The sequence below is a fragment of the Danio rerio genome, chromosome 22, assembly GCF_049306965.1.
Source record: "Danio rerio strain Tuebingen ecotype United States chromosome 22, GRCz12tu, whole genome shotgun sequence".
NCBI lineage: Eukaryota > Metazoa > Chordata > Actinopteri > Cypriniformes > Danionidae > Danio > Danio rerio.
This window is the reverse complement of record NC_133197.1, coordinates 7,215,001-7,222,816: the sequence shown is the minus strand read 5'-3', so window position 1 is coordinate 7,222,816 and position 7,816 is coordinate 7,215,001. Positions and strand designations below refer to the sequence as shown.

At 40.2% G+C, this 7,816-nt stretch overlaps 1 long non-coding RNA gene and 1 pseudogene across 4 annotated transcripts in view; one reads left to right on the top strand and one right to left on the bottom strand.

Annotated features, from left to right (window-relative positions):
• The first annotated feature begins 842 nt into the window (after nucleotides 1-842).
• LOC141380160 (uncharacterized) overlaps nucleotides 843-7,816 on the top strand; it is a 7,089-nt gene continuing 115 nt past the window's right edge. Inside the window, exons 1-4 of one of the 4 annotated variants that reach the window (XR_012397704.1) lie at nucleotides 843-892; nucleotides 3,097-3,288; nucleotides 3,398-3,571; nucleotides 7,352-7,816. The exon at nucleotides 7,352-7,816 is cut by the window's right edge and continues 115 nt beyond it. This is a non-coding gene — a long non-coding RNA (uncharacterized lncRNA). Of the gene's footprint in view, nucleotides 893-1,630; nucleotides 3,289-3,397; nucleotides 3,572-6,672 lie in introns of those variants that run through there. The other 3 variants (XR_012397702.1, XR_012397701.1, XR_012397703.1) reach the window with 3 other exon arrangements.
• The window catches only part of LOC141380159 (uncharacterized), a 6,034-nt pseudogene continuing 5,352 nt past the window's right edge, over nucleotides 7,135-7,816 (bottom strand).

Sequence of the window (7,816 nt, the reverse complement as noted above, 5' to 3'; positions counted from 1 at the left end):
TCTGCTGAGTTGATTCAGGGGTGTTTGATTAGGAAGTGGTTGAAAATGTGTACTGTTGGTGTGTCTGCAGGAACAGAGTTGAGAAACACTAGTCTAATAACCAACAATAACGTTATAACTTTGCTTCAATGGTCAGTCAATGTGTGCATGCTGTAAAATTTAGTTTTAAGAGACAGACTTTCAGCCCATTTGGCTTTCGAATTTGAAGTTTCTCCAGTAAAACAGTTTTAAAATGTTCAGAACTTCCAGACCAGGAGTGCCTGAACTCGGTCCTGGAAGTCTGGTGTCCTGCTGCAGAGATTAGTTCCAACCCAATCAAGAGCCAATCACACTCTTTCTAAGTCAGGGGTGACCAAACTTGGTCCTGGAGGGCCGGTGTACTGCAGATTTTAGCTCCAACGTGCCTCAACACACCTGCAAAGGATGTTTCTAGAAAGCCTAGTAAGAGCTTGATTAGCTAGCCCAGGTGTGTCTGATTGGGGTTGGAAGTAAACTTTGCAGGACACCGGCCCTCCAGGACAGAGTTTGGACATGACTGTTCTAGGTATACTAGAAACTTCCAGGCAGGTGTATTGAAGGAAGTTGGAGCTAAACTATTCCAGGACAGAGTTTAGGCACTCCTGGTCTGAACAATGAACCATGAGAAGAACGCACATTTTTAGCTTTGGAGCTTTTGGAACACAACCATTACAGACATCCCTAGTCACTCAGAATCTTGGGGAGTCTCCCGCATATTTATATGGACTCCCTGATACCCGCAAATGAGATATAATGACCTGGAACCAAACGCAACCACACCCACACCCACGCTTTTCATCTACGGCTTTGGCCAACCCTGCCTCAGTGCAGAGCATTATCTGGCATGAGAGCAAGACAGGCCATCTTCCTAGAGGTAAGTGTAGGATCCGACCTATGTTTAGAGAAGTGAATTTTGATAAGGTTTTGGTACCTGCACTGGCTTTTTTCCATTTGCTCTTCATCGCCTTTTTGGATATGCATGTATTTGTGTCAAATCAAGGTCAGAAGGTGGAAGTCTCCGAATATTAAGTTACAGTTGCTTTCAGTGGTGCTGACTGCAGAATTGTTATTTGAATAGTACCCTTTAGCTCTCTGTGGAAGTGTTAAATAGCACTATTTACTGCGATCTAAAATCCATTTTAACTCACAAAATTAATTGAGTTGTCATGTGTACTGAAGACAGAGGTAAGGAACGATGTCACTTGTTTTGTTTGAACAAATGCAGTAAAAGCTACTTCGAGCTATTTATGGTAATAATCAGTGAAGGTAAAAGCACATTGACAGTTCCAGACAGCAGTCTCAAAACATCCCAGAATATAATGATTGCCAGTTTTTCCCAGGGTTCAGAAGTCAAGGGAACAGGCTGCAGTAGCACAACTAAAGTGTTAGCAGCCTTTTCCAAATAGAGGCACAGCGAAAATTTTGTCTTCTTATTTTATGCTTTATTTACCCCAGATGCTGCTTTGTCCTAACCATACTTCACTTGTGGGCAATGTGGACCAATGATTTATGCAATTTCCCAGATACCATAGTCAGGTACTTCTAAACACAAAATCAGCTTGCACACTTAGCTCATGCCTTTGTAATATGGAGGTAGAACAGGATCCATGGCAGAGATGGTGGAGGCCTGCTATGGGCGATTTGTGTGCTGAGAGCTCATGGTAGTAGCAGGTTCATCCTTAGATATGACAGTGAGAGCAGTTGACACAAAAGAAGCAGATTCAGTTTTAGCATCTGGCATCTTTATTGTCCACGAAGGCCAATTAGGTTTACAACAATAACTGACAGTTAACAGAAACAGGTCACACTTGACAAACCTGCAGGGGTAGATGTGACAAACAATCTGCTGTTTGGTTTTCAGTCCCAGCACAGCATTGCACTGTTTAGACAAAACAGAGTACCGAGCAGCCCCTGAGCTATGTGCACACCTGCTCAGTCAGTCCCTTTTGTGGTAAGCAGCATGGTTAAGGCTAATAATAAACCTGCGGCCTCACAAATACATCTTCCACTTTTTAGCAGATGCATCAATATAGAATTATCTCTGGTTGCACAGTCAAATAGTGCAAGGGAAGAGACTTGCATATGGAGGCACCAGTGCATGATTTAGTGCTTGATCGTGCTTCTGTAGAGTCCATTCCCACATAATTTGCAGCATTTCAAATCCCCTCCAAAATAGTGACCATAATTTTCCGGAACGCAGAGAAAGTTAATGCCAAACCATGTGAAACTCGTTTGAATTGCATTATGCATTGCTGTGAGATCCTGGCTGCCTTACAGCCAATACACACCAAGCCAATGCCAAACAACTAGAAAAAATTCCATTGTGTTGCCGTATCATGTTGGATCATGTGAGGACAAAAAAGCCACTCCACAGGGGGCAGTATCTGTTTTCTCTTTCTGCAAAGGGAAACCAAACGTCTGATGGGTGCAGACAAATAGTAAGCAAAGCAGCGCTTAGTACCATAATAACAGTAATTGTCACTCAGTACAGAGGGATTTGCTCCTGCTAATATGTCTGATAATCTAGTAATCCATATCGTTTGCAAATATTTGAGAAATGTAGCAAAGTTTTAGCTGGCCTCTTTGTGTTCCTTCTTGGCTTCAATTGTTTACTTGCTATGTCACTTCACTATGTCACAATTACACTTTGATTCAATGCTGAATAACCAGTCTAATCGCCCTCTTCAGCCGACAACCTATGCCGATTTTAAACTCTGAATCAGGCCAACAAGATCTGACATTATTCAGATGAGAGCCAACGTGTGGAAAACACCAAACTAACTGGTATGTCCTGGCCCTAAAGAGATACTTGTTGCACTATATGTACTCTAGAGAGTTCATATAGTTGGAAAACAATGTTGCTCCCTGTAGTAATGTCATCCTCTCATCCATGTGGGGTAAGGGGTACCAAATACCTATCCACTTTAACTGACTTTTCTCAAGGACATCAGTGTCTAAAAGACTCAATAATTCTGTGGAAACAGCATGCCTCACAGAGAAAGCAAGTGACATTACTGCCATCTGACAGGAGGCGTGGAGTCAGTAATGTTAACCTTGTGTGTACAATTTTTCACACAGCCCACTGCAACGTGCTGTGATGGGGTGTAGACAGAGCACAGGCAGAAGCAGAATGTGGTGGAGGCAGCACATTGTGACCATCATATCTGAGCTGGAGTCCTTTAATCGGATCCATGCCTAGTAAAACTATGCCATTCTTAACAGTAAAGAAGTGTGCAGGACAAATGAGGCCATACTTGCATACTCTTAAAGGTAAGCATCCCAGAAATAAAACTGATTCCTTTTAATATGTAACCAAGCAAGCGGTTGACTCTTGTAAATGCACAGTGCAAAAATGTTGATCATACCATTGTTTTGGCAGAATGGGCACTGATGAGTCCACTGTAAGCTGAAGTGTTACTAAATGCTGTAGTCCTATCACAACAGACTGGGTCATCAGAGGGAAGATGGCAGATTTGTGGATAACACAAAGGAGGGATTTGGAAAACTGTCTGAAGAAAAGGTTCTTGTATGTGGAGCATGATGAGGTGCAGAGGTGAGTTGGTAATAAGGTGGGACTGAGTGCGTGAGAGGGGAAGGCATGCTTGGGGAACTGGTGTGGTGACTTCATAGCCCATTGTTTTTTTCTTTATGCTTTAGTCATTCATCCACATGCAAATGCATTATCAGATGACTATAACCAAAAATTTGTGAAAACTTTTATGTCAGGTTAAGATTTTCAGAAAGTCCCCTAACAGTGTTGTCATGCGAGCAGTAAAAACGGTGTTCATACATCATGCAATCAGCATTAGCACCATTTTCTCATTCATTTGACTCACCTCTATCTCCTTTTCAGGCTTAAAGGTGCAGTAGGTGATTGTCTTCAGAAACATTTTTTTGTTGTGCTGGTTGAAAGTCTCTTCACAGTCCAATAGTAATGATTAAAGTAAATGATCTAAATGTGTTTATATGTATTTTTATATTCTAGGTAAAGCATAAAACTAAAAAATGTTTATCCAATTAAATAGAGTCAGACCGTCATCTCCCTTATTTCCGATAGGCAGGTCAGACTGTCTGTCTGCAAATGTAGATTCCGACTTCTGCGCATCTGTTTACGCAGATCCGCCATTAGCGCGAACCCGTCTGCATCACAAACGCATACGCTCCGAGCGAGCTGCGGGCCGCTCGCAGATGCTCAGTCGGAGCCGGAGGTAGTGGTGGCCAAAGCGAGCCTTCGTGAAACACTGAAACAGTCAAAGCAAATGTGTCGAAGCTTCGAAACGTTTCGAAACCCTACTCTACAGTGACATCTAGTGGTAATTTTTATGTATTGCACTGAAACAGCTTCAGCAAAGAACAGTTGAACAAATTGAGACATTAAACCCCACTTTGTATGCTTGGTTCTTCAAGTAAATTAGTACAGTGGATTAGGTGTCAGACTTCCATGCGGGGATAGTAGGTTCGAAGCCAGTCTGATTCAGTTGATTTGAAATGCTTTAATACCAGTTGGTAATGCTTTGCTCTTGTATCGTTTTTTTTCAACATTGGTCTGATATCCGAATAAACAATTTGTGAATAAATATGTCTTGTTTTGGTCTTAAAACAGGGTTGTTGCTAGATCAGAAACGGTGGTCTGAAGTTATCAAGAATTATTTATATTATTAATTAAATTTCCCATTTATGGTATTTTATTAATGTCTATCTAAACCCAACCATACTGTAAAAATATTTATTATTGTTTTACAGTGTTACAAAAATGATGCTAAATTGATGGCGTAACTGCAGCTGTATCCTATTTAGGCTACACAAAACAGAAACATGATTAAAATACACAAAACCATATTTGTACAAGTCGGGATTCGAACCGAAAATGGCAAGCAAAGCATAGAAACAGCATGCACACCCACAGTCCTCTAGGTCATAAGAGACAGTCATTTTCTTGACCTTGGCAGCCAAATGCAGACGCGCCAGGTTTTGAAACGCTTTTAAGGTGATCGATGCTTTGAATCGCTTTAGTCACGTGGCTAGGTGTTTCGAAACACTTTAGTCATGTGACTTGAGTGCTTCGGATCATGCTTCGGTGCAGTGTTTCGAAACACTTGCGTTTCGGGATCTCGAAACTGTGTCTAAACATCAGTTTCACGTCAGCCATTCCTAGCCGGAGGCGCCGAAGGACAGCCGAGCTCGGGCCGAGCGTGTGTATAATTCGCCCTCAAAGCGGCCGCGCGGTCACGAGACGGACCGGCAGAAATCAAAAGCTGAATTGAAACTTTTAAAAACCTGAATCAATATTGGAGTTACTTTAGCATGCTGGAGGAAGGACGACACCATGGTTGAAGTATTACTGTTAGACAGGTAATGTTCGTTTTGAAACTATTCTATATTAGATTGTGTTTTGTTATGAATGACTTATATGCACAGATGTGATGTTCAGCCACTGAAATCTCCCGGTGAAAGATTGATGTGATTATTTTCAGTTTCATAAGGTTCTTTGACAGCATCTATAATGTAGATTTATATTCAGTTTAACAACAAAACACCAGTAAATAGCGCTATTCCGCCTAACCTGCTTTATTGAGCTGAAGTTGCTTTTATATTCACATTGGGTCATTTTTGCACAATGATAGCCTTCCTTTACTGTTTACCATGCTACTCTTAATATTCGCTCTGAAATAGCATGTAAGTGTGGCAAAGTATTTCATGTAATTCCTGCATGGCGCTGGCACTAACTGGCGAATGACATGAAGGGTTGTCTGTCGGCTGTTGTCTGGCAGTGCGCGCGCTTGCGATTTCAGGGGGTGTGGCTTTGAATCACAGTCCCTCCCCGCCGTCCAAAGATAAAATGCTAAGCGGTTAGCATTTTGGCAGATCACCTACTGCACCTTTAAGGCATCTGATTGGCCAACATGACTTTATTGGTAATGTTATATATCGCCACCTGTTGGTTTGGTATGTGCTTGACAGTGCATCATAGCATGTTTTTTTTTTTTTGCATTTTCATTTGGTATTCACATTTTAACTCAAATGTCCCATATTGTTTTTATCATAATATACTATTTTAATCTAGAATATCTAGTATAATCTGTCAAATCTTTCATTATACAGTTTGTTTACAGACCAAAGGTTTCTAACAGTTATTTTAAAAGTGAAATCTATATTAACTTACCAGTTTCTGTGCTTTTCTTTTGTGGAACGCTGGCGCAACATAGGTGATCTCTTCCTCACAAGTCTGACCTGTCTCTATAATAATAGAAACAACAAACCTCAGTCTTAACTTTAATATGCTTCTTATCATTTCAGAATAGGTATTATCAAGACTTGTATTTCTCAAGAATCAAGAAGCTCTTAATTTGTAAATAATTTATTCAGTTTATACTGTACATTATAACTTTTTCAGACATGCAATGATCCTTAGCAGAATGTGCAATTATTGTTATATTTGACAGACTTCAAGATATAAGATCAAAATGAAACGATCAGTTATAACTGCCAAATAACATTCTACAATATTGCAGTTTCCTTGGCTAAAGCAAAATAATAATTGTGGTTAGGACTATTCAACTTGTAAAATTTTTATAGAAAATAGTTTTAGAAAATTAAAGCAGCATTAAACACTCACCTTCTCGATTACATGTTCTGTATTTTCTGTAAATGCAGAAGATCCTGACTGAAGCAGCAATCATCAGAAGTCCAGCAGAGGCAGAGATCAACACTATGTAGAATGAGGATAGGCCCTGATCTGAAATTGACAAAATGAAACTGTACATCTGACCTCAAGCAAGAGTCTTTTTGATTTAACCTCTTAAGGCCCAAGGTGTTTTTTTATGTGCATTTTTTCCCTCTTTGCTATTTGGGCTTATTGGAACCTTATTAGAATTTAAACTCTTTTGATATGATGTACTTTTAGAGAAAACTTATGTCCATGTTTGTGGATCGGTGGTCCAAATTTACATAACACTTTTCCTGACTGCTTTTTAATGGTTTAATAATACAAACATATTTTTTAACATGTTCTGACTATCAGAGAGTAAAAAAAACATTTTTTTTTGCCCATTTTGGACAGTTAAAAATAGTGTTTGGGACATTTCATATGCTGCAAAACTGTATCAGGACGACACTGTATGTCTGTAACAAAATATAAAACATTCAAAGTTTTTTAAAATAGCCACTTAAGAGCTAAAATGTGCTGTCCATGTATGTGGCCACTCAAGCCCTGAGGTTAATGTTTGACTCAAAATATTTCACTGTATGCAGTGTCATACCTTCACATGTCTGACAGAGTGTGTTGATGTCCAGACGTGTGGTCTGATTACTGATGGTGTTGTTGATCACACAGCTGTAGGTGTTGTTATCCTGATATTCCACCTCCAGAGGTAGAGAGAGACTGATGCTGAGATCAGACACACTGGTGCTGGACTATACACTGTTTCCTTTGTACCAGGAGAGACTCACAGCACTCACATTCACCACTGAACACACAACTGAACAATTATACTGTGAAGATGAAGAAATATACTGTGATGATGATGAACATTGAGAAGAGTTTCTATCGATGACAGGAACAGGCAGACGAGCTGAAAACATAGAAGAGAAAAAAATGAAACAGGAAGGTGTTGAAGGGTGGAGTGTTTCTGTCATTTTAAACTATAAAAAGATTAAACATTTCAGAGCACAACATCACATTTTTAACATTGCATTACTCTATTATTGGTGACGTGGTGGTGCAGTGGGTAGTACGCTCGCCTCACAGCAAGAAGGTCGCTGGTTCAAGCCTCGGCTGAGCCAGTTGGTGTTTCTGTGT